We start from the raw sequence: 18,793 nt of genomic DNA on the forward strand, positions 1-18,793 counted from the left end.
TTTATATAAGACATGAAGTAAAGGGGCTAGAGAGATAGGACAGCAGTAGGGCGTTTGCCATTTATGGGGCCAACCAGGACGAACCAGGGTTCGATTCCCGGCATCTCACAAGGTCCCCAATATCCAGGAGTGATTTCTGAGTGCAGAGCCAGGAGTAACCTCTGAGCACGATAGAGTGTGGGCAAAAAAAAAAAAAAAAAGACATTAAATAAAGCCTCACTTTGGGACAGAGAGTAAGTAGAGCCAACAGCATTTTTGCCCTGCACTTGGCTGATCTGGGTTTAATCCTTGGCTCTAAATATGATCCCAGAGATACATCACTAGTAAGCCCCAAATCCTGGTTTGTGTTAGCCACCCAGTAACCAGCTCTCCCTCTGAAAATCAAGTTCTATATCCTCTTATTTTCCAGGCACTTGAAAATTTCTATGATCTTTATATGAATATGTGATCATTTGCTTCCAAGTCTGATATCTTAGTCTCAGATGATATTCTGCTATTTTATTTATTTTTTTTTTCAGGAGAGATCCACAGAGCCTTCTGTGCCTAATGATATCTCTGAGCATCAAGCCAAAACTCACTTTGACTTATTATACCAATACCCATCCACTAAGAGGGTGAAGGATGAGAGTGAGATAAATGTTCCTATCAGTGGGCTTTTACATATTGAAGGAGGGGGTTTAAGAAAGGAGGAAGTTGGGGGATTCCCTTTGTTTGGGGTTGATGGCTGGGCAGGCATCATCTTACAAATAGTCACTGATCCTTGGTCATTGAACATTGGTCACTGTTCACTTTCAATCGTCCAGGTATATTTATACACAACTCCATGAGAATGCCAAGATTCTACCAGGTGTTTGTAGGCTTGGTGGGAGAATGATTTCACAAAGCTGGCAGTTTAGAAATAGAACCAGCGAATATGGGTGTCAGATTCACAACAAAAAGACTAGACACTCTGGGGACCATATGGGATGCTGGGATTCGAACCACCATTGGTCCTGAACGACTGGATGCAAAGCATATTAATCCCTACTGTTGTGCTGTCTCTATGGCCCACGAAGATTGAACTTTCATCTTTTTTCTGTTTTTCTTTTTTTATTTTCTGGGTGTTGCATAACAGCCCTTGATGGGGCTGGCTGATGGAGGGATGGAGGATGAGGTCTTTCTCCTCCAACTTGGACCACCAGTCTGCCACCCTTTTCAGCCAGTGGTTCTGAGGTGAATGCGGCTGGTAGAGAGTTAACAGGCAGTCACATCTCAGCTTTATTCAGTGGATATGGCTGAAGCAAAAAGCCTCAGAATCAGCCCCAGAAAACAAGCCCTTGCCTTCCACAGACCCTTGCTTTTATATACAAGAATCAGGTACCACCCTAGGATGGGAACAGAATGCCTGGTCACACCCTATTGTAGGGCACAAATATTGATTAGGGTAGGATCAGTAACATAACAATCTTTTTTTTTTTTTTTTTGGTTTTTGGTTTTTGGGTTACACCCGGCAGTGCTCAGGGGTTTCTCCTGGCTCTAAGCTCAGAAATCGCTCCTGGCAGGCTCCGGGGACCATATGGGATACCGGGATTCAAACCACCGTCCTTTTGTATAAAAGGCAAATGCCTTACCTCCATGCTTTCTCTCTGGCCCACACAGAAGCTTTCTTAAGGTTTATAGCATATTTACAAAAGGCAACCCTCTGGCCTGAGGACAATGGAGGAAGATAGTGGGGGTAAAAATAAACCTCAGTGAAATGAATGCATTACCAAGAATACTGTCTGTAGCTCAAGAGGCTGGTCCCTGACAAAGTGCTCTGAATTGTGGGGATTCTTGGAGCTGTCAATGGAATAAAGTGTTTTTTCCTAGTTTCTGCTCGTGCTCATCATTCCTGAGTTGGGTGTGGTTTGAAGTTTGTTTGGGCTGGGCAGGAAGGAGGGTTGGGCCATCTACAGGTGGGCCAGGATTTATGAATGACCTAGTCCAGAGAGAATCACAGCTGACTACCCCCTCTGGTTTCAAGCTGTTGTCAAACCTCCCTGGAAGCTTGAATTTTGTGTCCTGTGACCCTGGCAGATCTGCACTTAATGTAGAAGTTGTACTGAGAACTTGCCTGCAGGTACTAGAAATATCCTGGGGCCAGATATTTAACTTCTTCCCGCAAAAAAGTTTGTGGAAATTAATTTGGAGGTATTTTTGTGGGAGTGGACAGGTCTCAAATATCAGGCACTCATGCTTCGCTTTTGAGAGGCTGGAGTGATTCAAACAGAGCCATGAGCAAACTTAGTTGGGAGGAAAGCTCAGTATTGCCTTTTGTGGCCCAATGAAATAAAAAGGTGTTTTTCAGTAAAGGAAACTGGCAAAGGAGGAAGCACTGTTACCTTTCTTTCTTACAAGATTTTTGTTCACTCAGTCACACAGAGCCCAGAACCTGTGGCTGCTTCCGGGGTTTCAGGTTTGTTGTTGCCTCTGTACTGGGTTTTTTGTTTTTTCCAGAAACTCCATCTATGTTGCCCCATTTGTTGGGTCCCGTTTTCACCTTTGTTGATTTTTTGAGTATCTGCAAAGAGCTCCCAAAAGAGAAATTGATTCCCATCCCATTGTCCCCTTTCGGGGGCAGATCTTGGTAATATTTATCCGCAGCAAATAATCCATACAGACAGGAGGGATAAGGGTTAAAAGTTTGGGTGAGGAGTGTCCTTTGTAAGCCTGCTGCTAGCTCCAAAAAACCTAGAGCCAGCCAGCCAACTCTGGAAACACCCCTAAAGCCTGGCACCCAAGCTATTTATTCTGGTCTCAACAGCGCCCCCACGTGGAGGATCAAGGTGGGAAAACAGGCAAAGAATAATCTTATGGAAATATTTTCTTTCTTTCTTTTTTTTTTTTTTTTTTTTTTTGGTTTTTGGGCTACACCCGGCGGTGCTCAGGGTTTACTCCTGGCTGTCTGCTCAGAAATAGCTCCTGGCAGGCACGGGGGACCATATGGGACACCGGGAATTGAACCAACCACCTTTGGATTGCCTGCTTGCAAGGCAAACGCCGCTGTGCTATCTCTCAGGGCCCGGAAATATTTTCATATACAACACATCTATCTAGTCTGCCACTTTGCCCCACAGGTGTCCAGACCTCCTCTGTTCCCTACTCTTTGCCCACTTGTTAGTGCTCATTCTTCAGATGATCCAATGAGGAAGATCAACTGGGCACTAAGAGTGCAGGGCAACTAGAAACTTTTGTAAATTCCAGATTGGGAGCTTCCACGTTGGGCACCTGCTGGAAGGCTTTGTCATCAGAATCCTTTGGTCATCAGAAGAACAAAATTGTCTTCTGTAAGGCTGAAACACATCAAGAAGAACAAGAACATGCTGGTATGTGTGTGTGGAAAAAGAGACTCTCATTCACTGATGAATGAGTCAGTCAGTAAATGTGACTTACAGTTTACTTAATTTAAACAGTATGACTGAAACTCAATCATGAACAACTTTGTAACTGTATATCATGGAAATTAAACTAAGGAATTAATTTTATTAAAATACATATTTACAAACACAAATTTAATATAAATATATTTAATATAATTAATATAATATTACTAGTACAATCATATAATTTGTAAATGTCACTAATATATATTACATGAATTATATGAATATGTGATCATTTGCTTCCAAGTCTGATATGTTAGTCTCAGATGATATTCTGCCTATTTTATTTATTTATGAATTTTTTTCAGGAGAGATCCACAGAGCCTTCTGTGCCTAGTGGTATCTCTGAGCATCAAGCCAAAACACACTTTGATTTATTAAAAAAATTTACAATTAACAATCACTATTTTTTAAACACCTTTAAACTGAACCTCAATATTTTAAATTCTTGATTATTTCCTTTTAAATCTTATATATATATATATTTTAGGTGTTTATAATACTTTATTATTATTCTATTTTCACCCAACAACATATGAACACTATAACATGGTTTGAAACATTCAAACTTCTTTTACACGAAACATTGTCTAATTCCTGAGTTAGAGGCATTTTAATAATAATAATAATAATAATCCGACTTAATCTGATAGTTTCTTTCTTGGTATACCTCCTTGGTACACCTCCTTTTCCACATTCTTAAATTTTTCCTTTCTAAATTTACTCTACAAATTTCTTTCAGTTTTTTTTAATTGGCTACTCTTTCTCAGAGTTTTATTTTTTTTCCAGTATTACATTTATATCTTTTCATTTTGCATAACCACATATTCTCCTACATAAATAATATTTGATAATACTTTTAATTAAAACATTAAACAAATTTTTAAAAGCTATGCTTTAGACTAAAGCAAAACATAAATTTTCTTAAAAGTATTTTAAATTTACAATTTAGAGAAGTTATAGTTCTTAAAGTCTGATCTTTTCCACTCAATTTTAATTACTTTATTTTTCTGAACAACTTAGTACATTATTCAAAATGGTTCTGTTAAGTTCAGGAGAATGATGTGCCGTTCAAAGACACCAAGACCACAGTCTCATGCAAAAACAGGGGGTTTATTTTCTTTTACAAGCATATGCAGGGGCTGTCTAGAATCCAGCATAAGCCAGAAACTGCCAGCCCTGAGCCATGAGCTTACAAGCTGTATATAGTATTTCAAACAATAGAAAGGTACAGTAGATTGATTTGCTTTAGGAAGTACATGACATCCGGCATTTGCTCAATCACATTTTTGCAAGGTGTAGGTGCAAGCTTACAGGATTAACATGACCAGGTTAAAACCATGTAGCAACAGAAAGAAAGTTAAACTATAACTGGGTCTACACGTTCCCACAATTGTGAAGGGGGGTGAGTGATTAGGGCAGTCAGGAAACTCAGGGGAAACTTAAGTTCCCAGAATTGTGAAGGGGGGTAAGTGATCAGGGCAGTTAGCAAACCCAGGGGAAATTTTTCCTTTACATCCCCCCCTTTTCTTTTTGTTTGATCTCTAATCCTAGAGATCTTGGGCTATTTGATTGAGTGCCTCATATTGCTGCCCAATAATCATAAGGTCCTATAGTCAGTAATAGCAGCAGAAGCACAAGCGGGCCTGTAATGGCAGACATTAGAGTTGTTAGCCAGGGGGATTGCTTGAACCAGGACTGAAACCAATTGTCTTGAACCCGGGATTTTTGTTCCCTTTTGTCTAGCCTTTAAGTCTGTCCATGGATGCCTGTACGACCCCAGTGTCTTTGAGGGCTTGAACTGAGGTTTTTATTTCTCATAGGTCTTGCCTGACAGCTGTTTCAAGCTTACTGATTTGATCGCCCCCCCCCCCTTAAGAGCGCAGTTGTTCCTGTTTTAATTTCAGCAGCTAACCCCATCCCTAGGATGACTGCCAGGGTGAGGGAAACCAGTTCTTGAGGGTAGAGCAGCTACTAAACCTTGCCTTAAAGAAATCAGAATTATAATATAGCACTCTGGGCAGTTTCTGAATTAGCACACAATAATGGGAAGCCAGGTTAAAAACTTCAAGCACAATGCAAGGCATTTCTTTTTATGCCCCCTTCCCCAGCTGCTCTTCAAAAAGTGTGATTCACTACAAATCTGGTTATCACGATCCAGTCCCAACTGGAAGGGAGCTTCCAGTATGCCTGATCAGTGGTTTCACAGTCCCATGCTGTCATCTGGTACAGTAGGTGATCTTCATTTTGCCTCGGTCCAGGAAGTTGAGTCAGATGGATATGCAGGGGGGGTCCTTTGAGGTTACCAGATAGTCTGTCCAGGCCACTGACCACCCGGGCTGTGGGCTTCTGAGAAGTATCTGAAAAAGACTTATGAAGAGGTTCCCGGGAGGTTTCTCACTTGTTCTGTATCTAAGAGAACCGTCTTTTACACCTGACGTGTAACAATTAATGATAACACAAGATAAACAGCAGAAATCAAAGCATCATAGCATTATTAACAAACAGCTCTAAATTATTTTTAGTTAGACTTATGCTTGCATTTATAATTTATGATTTGTTCCAGTACAATTAATGAGACACATAGTAACACATAGGTTACTTTACTTTAATTATAAAAATTATTTTTCTCTCCACCTCCACCCTGCACCTTACCAGATATTTGAAAAAACTTTGGCTCTTTTCTTTGCATAAACACAATACTACTGGAGAAATCTCCATTTGGGGCACCCCCAATACTCACAGAGAATTTTTGAGGATAGGGTGGGGACACAGCAGGTTTGTCACGTCACAATTACTTAGACTAGGCTGATGTAAGAACGAGTTGGTTCGAGGATGGCTGTTGTCTTCTCACCCACTGCAGGATTTTCCTAGAGGTAGCCTGTTCCACTCTTCTTCAGGGTTGGAAGTGACTCTGACCTCAAGTCCTTTCTTGAGACTGAGGGTGAGGGTGAGAGTGGCCGTGGCCAGTTAGTGCAGGTTCAGAAATCTCCCATTTCCTTTTTCAGGCCATTCATCTTGATGTCTTCCTGGTTTTGTTAGCCAAATGCCTAAAGGTGCCTGCTTGTCACACCACCTCAAGCCTGATTATTTTCCCAAAAGAGGGCTTTGGGGTCCCCTTACTAATTTTAAGATTCCCTGTTTGCACGGGGATTACTCCTCATGCAGAGAGGAAATTTACCTGTTTGTATTTCATGCAAAGCAAACTGATGCCATGACATAAAAATGATATTAAAAGGTGCTAGGAAGAGAGAAAAAGCAAATGTTACTTAATTTTGCACAGAAAATTCTAAACCTGATTATTGTCTGGAGGCTTTTACAATAAGATTTTTCATATTTTTAATTCTTTAACCATGACTATATTCACAAAGTTCCTTGTGATACACTTATTAATATTCTTGGCAGCAAATAAATTTACATACAGAGAGTAGAAGTTTGCTTATTCTTCTGGACTCAGCTTAAAGCAGAAACATATTAGACACCAGCAATTTATATTTTACAAAATTTTCTGGTAGACTTTAGACTTTTAAAAAAATTTACAATGAACAATTACTATTTTTTTAAACACCTTTAAACTGAACCTCAATGTTTTAAATTCTTGATTATTTTTTTAAAACCTTATATATATTTTTAGATGTTTATAATACCTTATTATTATTTTATTTTTACCCAACAACATATGAATACTATAACATGGTTTAAAACATTCAAAATTTTTTTGCACAAAACATTGGCTAATTCCTGAGTTAGAGGAATTTTAATAATAATAATAATAATAATAAAATAATCTGACTTAATCTGATAGTTTCTTTCTTAGTACACCTTCTTAGTTTCTTTTACACATTTTTAAATTTTTTCTTTCTAAATTCACTTTACAAATTTCCTTTAGTTTTACCAACTGGCTACTCTTTTTCAGAGTTTTATTTTTTTTTCAGTATTAAATTTATATCTTTTTATTTTGCATAACCACATATTTTCCTACATAAATAATATTTGATAAGACTTTTAATTAAAACATTAAACAAATTTTTAAAAGCTATGCTTTCATATGTATTTCATGTTAAAATTCCTATATGCCAGATTAGACAAAATTTTTAGACCAAAGCAAAACATAAATTTTCTTAAAAGTATTTTAAATTTACAATTTAGAGAAGTTATAGTTCTTAAAGTCTGATCCTTCCACTCAATTTTAATTACTTTATTTTTCTGAGCAACTTAGTACATTATTCAAAATGGTCTTTTGTCTTTAACTATTTTCAGACATAGCATTTTGCAGTTTCTAAAAATTTATTTTACAATTTCTTACTGCTTTATAACTAATTATCGGTCCAAATGAGTTTACTACAAATTTACCCTGTTTATTGATGAAAATGCCAAATTTATGACAGTGTTCAGAACATATTATATTTTAAATTCCAGTTACCAGGTTACTTAGGCTTTACAAGATGCAACTTCAGCACATGAGAGGTAGGTATTGTAACCATCCAAGCACTACAGTATAACTTAAGTTATAAAAACCTTTGAGATATTAAATATGACTAATTTTACTTTAATTTTAAAAAGTCTGCACTGTATACAAATACCTAAAACTTTTATTTCTTTTTTTATTTTTCCCAATTAGAAAACAAATTGCTAGAATTACTTTTATCTGACAGGACCAAGTTTTCTTTGTTACACTTAGTAAAGACAATCTAGGCATTTTTACATTAAGACCTTAAAACCACATTAAATTTCATATTGTTATTTAGATTTAGTTATTAAGCGTTCACAAGATTAACAATATTATCAAAATGCTAACCACAACATTTTTTACACAGTTTTGGCCTTTTAAAATTAATATTATTTTTAACAGAAATAGAAATATAAAATTTGTATTATTCCCACATTACAATACTGTTGGAACCTGTCTCTGAACTGATTGATAATTTCTTAGAGTTGGTGAAATTCCTTATGGCAGGTGGCATTTTCCAGTCTGTATTAGAACTCAGTTTCATCAGAAAAGTTAATTACAATAATTTGTGACATTTCCCACCAAATTATTTATTCTAAGAAATCTTTAAGTCAGAGGAATTTCTCAAAGAGATTTAAAGACCCAATTTTTCCTTCTGGACTCCCAGCCACTCCCAATTTCTTCTTTGATATGAAACCAGGGGGGGGAGTTGGGTAAGTTTCCCTTTCTTGGATAAACTCCAGTAAATAATTTTTTTTAACTGACTAATTTCTTAGCTTCCCAGCCAGAAGCAACAAGACGGCAGCTCTCAAGATTTTTCTGATTTTTACCTTTTGGCTGAGGTGTTTAGTCACAAAGTCCAGCCCCTCCAGGACAAATTTAAGTCCTGCTGGCCAGCAAAGAGGCAGAGTTTGCGACCACCACCTTGCCCTGTCCCTAACAGAGCCTGCCTTGAAATACAACAACACAACGAAACAGAAAATAACAAGGAAGTTTAGAAATTGCCACTTAACACCAATTTTTGCACCTCTGGGAAGTTCGCCAGCAAGAGACCTTGGACTGAGCAGTCTGAGCCTGCTCCATGGTTGACAGAGAAAAGGCAATAGATAATAACAGTCAAGAAATCAGTTATCACACAAATCCCCCCCACATTCTGCCAAGCACTTCACCACTCACACTGACCGGTCTTCACTCTCACTTTAAAATTGACAAATTTCTTTTGCTCTCTGGGCCATGCCCAATGAACTCCACACCTCTCCAGGACTGGGAGGGATTTTTCCCTCACTGAGTAACTTTCAGTTTTGAAGAGAAAGACAGGAGAAAATGAACCAGAGAAGTGGAAAGCCAAAAAATTAAACCAAAACTAAAAAAATGAGATCAAAATGAAATCAAACCAACCTGAAAGGCTCGGCGAAGGGCTCATGCCCAATTTGGAAAGCCCAGCCGGGACTTGCACTGATCCTTGGAGCTCCGTGGAGTCTCCTACGTTTGGAGCCAAGATTTCTGTTCCCTGCTGAGGAGGTCTCGCCCGACCTCCTCCCTGATGAGAAGGGCCCCTCTGGCCACTTCTCCCTAGGGCTCCTCAATAAAAACCAAGTCACACAAGACAAGGAGAAACAACTCACACAAAACAGTAACAGACAGACAGACAAACAGAATCTGACCTAGGTCCCGATACTTGGGCAGTTTACAAATGTATACCCCACTAAGGGTCATACATACAGAAGGGCTCCTGAGCGTCCTCGGGATCCCCAAACCTCACTGAGGCGTCCCTCAGATCTGTGACCTGCGGCCCTCTAGACACGTCTGTCAGCCGCCACCAAGAACCCTCACGGGCTCGTAGGGCAGTCACACTGCCCACACCAAGTGCACATTTTACCTCCTAGGCGCCGGTGTTCTCAAAACCCCGAGGTGAAGCGTTGATGTCCCTGAACAGGCGTGAATATCTCGCTGGGGCCTCCAATGTTAAGTCCAGGAGAACTATGCGCCGTTCAAAGACACCAAGACCACAGTCTCATGCAAAAACTGGGGGTTTATTTTCTTTTACAAGCATATGCAGGGGCTGTCTAGAATCCAGCATAAGCCAGAAACTGCCAGCCCTGAGCCATGAGTTTACAAGCTGTATATAGTATTTCAAACAATAGAAAGGTACAGTAGATTGATTGGCTTTAGGAAGTACATGACATTTGGCATTTGCTCAATCACATTTTTGCAAGGTGCAGGTGCAAGCTTACAGGGTTAACATGACCAGGTTAAAACCATGTAGCAACAGAAAGAAAGTTAAACTATAACTGGGTCTACACGTTCCCACAATTGTGAAGGGGGGTGAGTGATTAGGGCAGTCAGGAAACTCAGGGAAACTTAAGTTCCCAGAATTGTGAAGGGGGGTAAGTGATCAGGGCAGTTAGCAAACCTAGGGGAAACTTTTCCTTTACATCCCCCCCTTTTCTTTTTGTTTGATCTCTAATCCTAGAGATCTTGGGCTATTTGATTGAGTGCCTCATATTGCTGCCCAATAATCATAAGGTCCTATAGTCAGTAATAGCAGCAGGAGCACAAGCGGGCCTGTAATGGCAGACATTAGTTCTTTTTCTTTAACTATTTTAAACATAGCATTTTGCAGTTTCTAAAAATTTATTTTACAATTTCTTACTGCTTTATAACTAATTATAGGTCCAAATGAGTTTACTACAAATTTACCCTGTTTATTGATTAAAATGCCAAATTTATGAGTGTCCAGATATGTTATATCTTAAATTCCAGTTACCAAGTTACTTAAGCTTTACAAGATGCAACTTCAGCAAATGAGAGGAAGGTATTGTAATCATCCAAGCACTACAGTATAACTTAAGTTATAAAAACCTTAGAGATATTAAATATGACTAATTTTACTTCAATTTTAAAAGGTCTGCACTTTATAGAAATACCTAAAACTTTTCTTTCTTTATTTTTCCCAATTAGAAAACAAATTGCTAGAATTACTTTTATCTGACAGTACCAAGTTTTTTTCTATTACACTTAGTAAAGACAGTTTAGGCATTTTTACATTAAGACCTTAAAACCACATTAAATTTCATATTGTTATCTAGATTTAGGTATTTCAACAATATTTAAGCATTCACAAGATTAACAATGTTATTAAAATGCTAACCACAACATTTTATGCACAGTTTTGGCCTCTTAAAATTAATATTATTTTTAACAGACATAGAAATACAAAAATTTGTACTATTCCCACATTACAATGCTGTTGGAACCTGTTTCTGAACTGATTGATAATTTCTTAGAGTGAGTGAAATTCCTTATGGCAGGTGGCATTTTCCAGTCTGTATTAGAACTCAGTTTCATCAGAAAAGTTTATTACAATAATTTGCAATATTTCCCACCAAATTATTTATTCTAAGAAACCTTTAAGTCAGAGGAATTTTTTTAAAAAGAGATTTAAAGACCCAATTTTTCCTTCTGGACTCCCAGCCACACCCAATTTCTTCTTTGATATGTAAACCAGGGGTGGAATTGTTTAAGTTTACCTTTCTTGGATAAGCTCCAGTAAAGAATTTTTTTTTAACTGACTAATTTCTTAGCTTCCCAGTCAGAAGCAACAAGACGGCAGCTCTCAAGATTTTTCTGGTTTTCACCTTTTGGCTGAGGTGTTTAGTCACAAAGTCCAGCCCCTCCAGGACAAATTTAAGTCCTGCTGGCCAGCAAAGAGGCAGAGTTTGCGACCACCACCTTGCCCTTTCCCTAACAGAGCCTGCCTTGAAATACAACAACACAACGAAACAGAAAATAACAAGGAAGTATAGAAATTGCCACTTAACACCAATTTTTGCACCTCTGGGAAGTTCGCCAGCAAGAGACCTTGGACTGAGCAGTCTGAGCCTGCTCCATGGTTGACAGAGAAAAGGCAATAGATAATAACAATCAAGAAATCAATTATCACACAAATCCCCCACACATTCTGCCAAGCACTTCACCACTCACACTGACCAGTCTTCACTCTCACTTTAAAATTGACAAATTTCTTCTGCTCTCTGGACCATGCCCAATGAACTCCACACCTCTCCAGGACTGGGAGGGATTTTTCCCTCAATGAGTAACTTCCAGTTTTTGAAGAGAGAGACAGGAGAAAATGAACCAGAGAAGTGGAAAGCCAAAAAAATAAAACCAAATCTAAAAATGAGATCAAAATGAAATCAAACCAATCTGAAGGATCTGCGAAGGGCTCACGCTCACTTTGGAAAGCCCAGCCGGGACTTGCACTGATCCTTGGAGCTCCGTGGAGTCTCCTACGTTTGGAGCCAAGATTTCTGTTCCCTGCTGAGGAGGTCTCGCCCGACCTCCTCCCTGATGAGAAGGGCCCCTCTGGCCACTTCTCTCTAGGGCTCCTTAATAAAACCAAGTCACACAAGACAAGGAGAAACAACTCACACAAAACAGTAACAGACAGACAGACAAACAGAATCTGACCTAGGTCCCGATACTTGGGCAGTTTACAAATGTATACCCCACTAAGGGTCATACATACAGAAGGGCTCCCGAGCGTCCTCGGGATCCCCAAACCTCACTGAGGCGTCCCTCAGATCTGTGACCTGCGGCCCTCTAGACACTTCTGTCAGAAGCCACCGAGAACCCTCACGGGCTCGTAGGGCAGTCACACTGCCCACACCAAGTGCACATTTTACCTCCTAGGTGCCGGTGTTCTCAGAACCACGAGGTGAGGCGTTGATGTCCCTGAACAGGCGTGAATATCTCGCTGGGGCCTCCAAATGTTAAGTCCAGGAGAACTATGTGCCGTTCAAAGACACCAAGACCAAAGTCTCATGCAAAAACAGGGGGTTTATTTTCTATTACAAGCATGCAGGGGCTGTCTAGAATCCAGCATAAGCCAGAAACTGCCAGCCCTGAGCCATGAGCTTACAAGCTGTATATAGTATTTCAAACAGTAGAAAGGTACAGTAGATTGATTTGCTTTAGGAAGTACATGACATCTGGCATTTGCTCAATCACATTTTTTAAGGAGCAGGTGCAAGCTTACAGGTTAACATGACCAGGTTAAAACCATGTAGGAACAGAAAGAAAGTTAAACTATAACTGGGTCTATGAGTTTCCACAATTGTGAAGGGGAGTGAGTGATCAGGGCAGTCAGGAAACTCAGGGGAAACTTAAGTTCCCAGAATTGTGAAGTGGGGGTAGGTGATCAGGGCAGTTAGCAAACTCAGGGGAAACTTTTCCTTCACACCTTAATCTCTGCATCTGGGTGGTGGGTGGTGTCAAGCGAGAGGGGGGAAGGGAAAGAGAGAGAGAGAGAGAGAGAGAGAGAGAGAGAGAGAGAGAGAGAGAGAGAGAGAGAGAGAGAGAGAGAGGCTAGGAAGATGCAGTAGCCCCGAAAATAAGCCCAATGGATAGTTTAGAAAAATCTATGGATCAGAAAGAAAGAGAGTCAACACCAAGTCTTAAGGGATTCTAAGCACATCTTTATTGCATTCTGGGAGGGGTTTGCAGCTGGGAAAGCTTCGCCTGGACAGTGTCCATACTGCTGTCCCTCCTACTCTCGGTATCCTCAGAAGGGCAGATCCCATGACACAGTCAACACTGCGGTTGAATCCGCTCTAAAGGGCTCCAGGAAACCCGGAGGTGGCACCTCGGTGCAGAGAGGTGGGCGCCGGGCGATCTGGAAGAAGCACCGCGGAGGTGGCCTGGGTGTGGCCCGGGCGCCAATCGTGAACTAAGGCGGCCGCTGCAGGGAGTGCTCGGGGTTGGAGGCGACCGCTGACAGATTTCCTAAGCCCAGTCCTCAGGCTCCGGTTGACTGAAGACAGAGGGGGCGGGACGGGGCGCGGCTACCACGGGCTTGTGTCTCCAGAAGGGGAGAGGCCCGGGTCCCGCATACTGGGAGGTGTCCGGGAGCCCGGCAGGGACTCTCAGAAAGGGGGTGCAGGCTCCCAAGCTCCCCTTCCGCCGCCGGGTCCGCCGCCACCGCCGCCTTGTCCGTCCGCGACCCAGCGTCCTCCTCCGGGGCCTCTTGCGAACTCGTGGCCGAGTCTCACGCGATACTGCAGTGTGGACCGACTCGTGCTGCTACACCTGGGCGTCTACCGCGGCCGCCCTCTCTGCTGCCGCTTCCTCTGGCGCCTGATCGCCGCCCCCGCGACTCCCACAAACCACGCCTGGACCTTGACCTGCTCCCCCAGTTGAAAGGGAAGAGCTGCCCTCTGCTCTTCCTTCGCCGCTAATCTCGCTTTAAAAAATATATCTTTCATCAGGCCGCCGAAATTTTGTCCAAGTGCCATGCTGTGTAGAAATGAAGTCTAGAATCTGGCGTCTGCAAGAAACTGCATCGTGCTCATCCCTCAGATGATTCGATGGATGAAGGACGCTAGGTGCGGGCGTTAACATTGGTGTCAATAGGTAAGACGTAGAAACTCAAACTCTCAAATTACAGAAGCCGAATCTGGATTACAGAAGACACTTCTTTTCAGCGCCCATGGGTTCTTCATCCATTGAATCCTCTGAAGGACCAAACGAAAACAATTTCTAACAGATAGCACCTAATAGATGGAGTATCCATGGAAGTGCAGCACTTCTACACAGGTTAGCTAGACCGACATCAAGTTTTCCGAAGGCGAGGTTGCCCATTAAAGGCGCGGAGGGCACTCTCGGCAGAGTTTCTAAGGTAGCGCAGCACATTGAACCTCTTGGGCGGGCTGACCTTGGACTTCAAAGACGAGGCTGCCTGTCCATGGAGCAGACACAAAGCTTCATGCGGATGCCGCACAGCCCACAATTTCAGACGCATCTTGTGTAATTGAGAATGCGAACTTCCACATTTTGTGCACAGCTGGTCTGCTCACAATCACTCCTGATGGTGCTCAGTGCTCAGGGGACCACATGGGATGCCAGGAATTGAGCCAGGGTCAGCCGCGTGTAAAAGTTTCTCGAGGACCAACTGAACGGAAAGTTTCCTGGCAGCATAAAAAGACCTTGGGAATGTGATAATGAGCATGAAGTCTCATGGTTGTTCCGTGGTTGTTCCCATGAGAGTAGGCTTCAAGGGTGGAGAAACCCTGAATCTTTCAGGCCAGTGCTTCTCAAAGAGTGGGGCGCTCCCCCCCCCAGGGGGGGCTCGAGGCTCCTTAAAGGGAAGTGTTTGACCTTGGCAATCACTACCATAACAAGTTAAGCCCCTTGTTTATGTCTCTATATGTCTCTGGAGCTGAGAGTTGCTGTGTCCTGCTTCAAACCCCGCTTCGAAAAGCTATGCATTGCAAAACGTGTTCCTTGTAGACATTAATCCAGACTTCACCTCAGATTAAAAATCAGCTAAAATTATTTTTTTTATTATTTTGGTTTTTGTTTTGCAGGTTAAATTTTTTCCCCTTTTTTTAAGCCTACAGCACCCGTTATTCACAGGTGATCTTTCACCCAAGTACTAACCAGGCCAACCCTGCTTAGCTTCCGATATCAGACGAGATCAGACACTTTCAGGGTGGTATCGCAGTAGACTTAAAATTATTTTAATAAATATACTATTTACAGTCGCGCAGGGGGGCACAAAAATTTTTTTCTTTCTAACGGGGCATGATAAAAAATAATTGAGAAGCACTGTCTTAGGCCAAGAGAATTCCCTTTCTTATTTTCCCAATATTACTGTGCCTGTGCAAAAAAATAAAATTAAAAAAGAAAGCACAAATCCTTGTCACACCAGCACTCCTTCCTTTACATTTTTTAAATTTTTTTATTGTTGTTTGTTGATTTTTGTTATGACTTTCTTCTCTCTCTCTCTCTCTCTCTCTCTCTCTCTCTCTCTCTCTGTCTTTTTCTCTGTCTTCAGTCAACAGAACCACACAACTTGAATGATCTTGTTGTACCTGATGAATTGAGGGGGAAAATATAAATGAATGGTACCAGGACCAAACAGACATATGAACATTGAGTGGAAATAAAAAATGATCGGACTTAAACACCAAACACAAAGTCAACAACAACAGAATCGATAACCTATTTATAACAAGCTATACATAGAGGGGAACATTCACACTAGTTCTGGGAGGAGAGGCAAAGAAAGTAGATAATGGGAAACATGCTGGGAAAAGGGTGAAGGGAGGAAAACCCTGATGGTGAGAAAGGCCCTGATTCATTGGCACTATGTACCTTAAATATTACTGTGAAGGATTTGTTATTCACTTTGGTCACAATAAAAACTATTAAAAAATTAGGGCCCGGAGAGATGGCAAAGCGGAGTTTGACTTGCAAGCAGCTGATCCAGGGCCAAAAGTGGTTGGTTCAAATCCAGGTGTCCCATATGGTCCCCCGTGCTTGCCAGGAGCTATTTTTGAGCAGACAGCCAGGAGTAACCCTTGAGCATCACTGGGTGTGGCCCAAAAAGAAACAAAAAAACAAAAACAAACAAAAAATACTATTAAAAATTAAAATGGCCACTTTCCCTTTAATTTTCTCCTCCTCCATTTTCCCATTTAAATAAAAAGTTTCTTGTGGACATGACACTGAAGGCATAATTTCTACACGGTGGGCAGTTTGACATTGCTTCGATGGATTGACAGAAGACATTTATTTTTCCACGGATTAACAGGGAACAGAGCTTTTCGAACTTGAGACTGCCCATCAACGGGTGCCAATGAAGTTGATTGCAGATGTCTCACATTAGATGGAGTTTCAGGTGTGTCATCTATAAAGTTGAGAGTGGGCATTAGTACATCTTCTCTTTGCAGCAGGCACCCGCTCCACTGAATTCAGGGCAACAGTCCTCTAGCGCATGGTAAACATTTACCCTAGCCACTGCCCATAATCCTTTTATGTAATTCTGTACATCTGTTATTTATTATTCTCTTGTTTTTCCATTCTTCCACTACAATTTTTCCAGTTAGTATTTTTATTTTATTTTATTTTTCAGCCCTTTCACCCCTTAACTCTATTGTCTCTGGGCCTTATTACAGTAGTGTCATTAATTTTTCTTAAAACCTATAAATGAGTGAGGCTAGTATTTTTATTTTAAATATATATTTTTTATTCAGTCATATTGATTCATATATATTTTATATAAGACATGAAGTAATGGGGCTAGAGAGATAGCACAGCAATAGGGCATTTGCTTTGTATGGGGCCAACCAGGACGAACCAGGGTTCGATTCCCAGCATCTTACATGGTTCCCAAACTCCAGGAGTGATTTCTGAGTGCAGAGCCAGGAGTAACCTCTGAGCACGATAGAGTGTGGGCAAAAAAAAAAGACATTCAATAAAGCCTCACGTTGGGACAGAGAGTAAGTAGAACCAACAGCATTTTTGCCCTGCACTTGGCTGATCTGGGTTTAATCCTTGGTTCTACATATGGTCCCAGAGATACATCACTAGTAAGCCCCAAATCCTGGTCTGTGTGAGCCACCCAGTAACCAGCTCTCCCTCTGAAAATCAAGTTCTATATCCTCTTATTTTCCAGGCACTTGAAAATTTCTATGATCTTTATATGAATATGTGATCATTTGCTTCTAAGTCTGATATGTTAGTCTCAGATGATATTCTGCCTAATTTATTTATTTATGTATTTATTTTCAGGAGAGATCCACAGAGCCTTCTGTGCCTAGTGGTATCTCTGAGCATCAAGCCAAAACTCACTTTGATTTATTATACCAATACCCATCCACTAAGAGGGTGAAGGTTGAGAGTGAGATAAATGTTCCTATCAGTGGGCTTTTACATATTGAAGGAGGGGATTTAAGAAAGGAGGAAGTTGGGGGAACCCCTTTGTTTGGGGTTGATGGCTGGGCAGGCATCATCTTACAAATAGTCACTGATCATTGATCATTGAATACTGGTCACTGTTCACTTTCAATTGTCCAGATATATTTATACACAACTTCATTAGAATGTCAAGATTCTACCAGGTGTTTATAGGCTTTGTGGGAGAATGATTTCACAAAGCTGGCAGTTTAGAAATAGAACCAATGAATATGGATGTTAGATTCACAACAAAAAGACTAGAAGCTCTGCGGACCATATGGGATGCTGGGATTCGAAGCACCATTGATCCTGAAGGGCTGCGTGCAAAGCATATTAAGCCCTACTGTTGTGCTGTCTCTATGGCCCTCGAAGATTGAACTTTCATCTTTTTTCTGTTTTTCTTTTTCTATTTTCTGGGTGTTGCATAACAGCCCTTGATGGGGCTGGCTGAAGGAGGGATGAAGGATGAGGTCTTTTTCCTCCAACTCAGACCACGAGTCTGCCACCCTGTTCAGCTGATGGTTCTGAGGTGAATGCGGCTGGTAGAGAGCTAACAGGCTGTCACATATCAGCTTTATTCAGTAAATATGGCTGAAGCCAAAAGCCCCAGAATCAGCCCCAGAAAAAAAGCCCTTGCCTTCCAGGTCACACCCTAAGGTAGCCCACAAATATTGACTAGGGTAGGATCAGTAACATAATAATCTTTTTTTTTTTTTTTTGGTTTTTGGGTTACACCAGGCAGTGCTCAGGGGTTACTCCTGGCTCTACGCTCAGAAATCGCTCCTGGCAGGCTCCGGGGACCATATGGGATGCCGGGATTCAAACCACTGTACTTCTGCATGAAAGGTAAATGCCTTACCTCCATGCTATCTCTCTGGCCCACACAGAAGCATTCTTAATGTTTATAGCATATTTACAAAAGGGAACCCTCTGGGCCCGGGGCAATGGAGGAAGATAGTGGGGGTAATAATAAACCTCAATGAAATGAATGCATTACTAAGAATACTTAATCCAGTCAGACTCTCATTAAGATTTGAAGGAATAATATACAACTTTACAGATAAACAATAGCTCAGAAACTTCATAGATTCAAAGCCACCATGAAGAAGAGAAATAAAGGGGAGTTGGAGAGATAGCATGGAGGTAAGGCATTTGCCTTGCGGACCGTGGTTGGAATCCCGGCATCCCATATGGTCCCCAAGCC

The 18,793-nt window shown here is 41.1% G+C and overlaps 1 pseudogene; it reads right to left on the reverse strand.

Annotated features, from left to right (window-relative positions):
* Positions 1-15,239: 15,239 nt before the first annotated feature.
* LOC126002956 (uncharacterized) lies at positions 15,240-15,357 on the reverse strand (annotated as a pseudogene).
* Positions 15,358-18,793: the final 3,436 nt, after the last annotated feature.

The sequence above is a fragment of the Suncus etruscus genome, chromosome 2 (assembly GCF_024139225.1).
Source record: "Suncus etruscus isolate mSunEtr1 chromosome 2, mSunEtr1.pri.cur, whole genome shotgun sequence".
Taxonomy (NCBI): Eukaryota; Metazoa; Chordata; class Mammalia; order Eulipotyphla; family Soricidae; genus Suncus; species Suncus etruscus.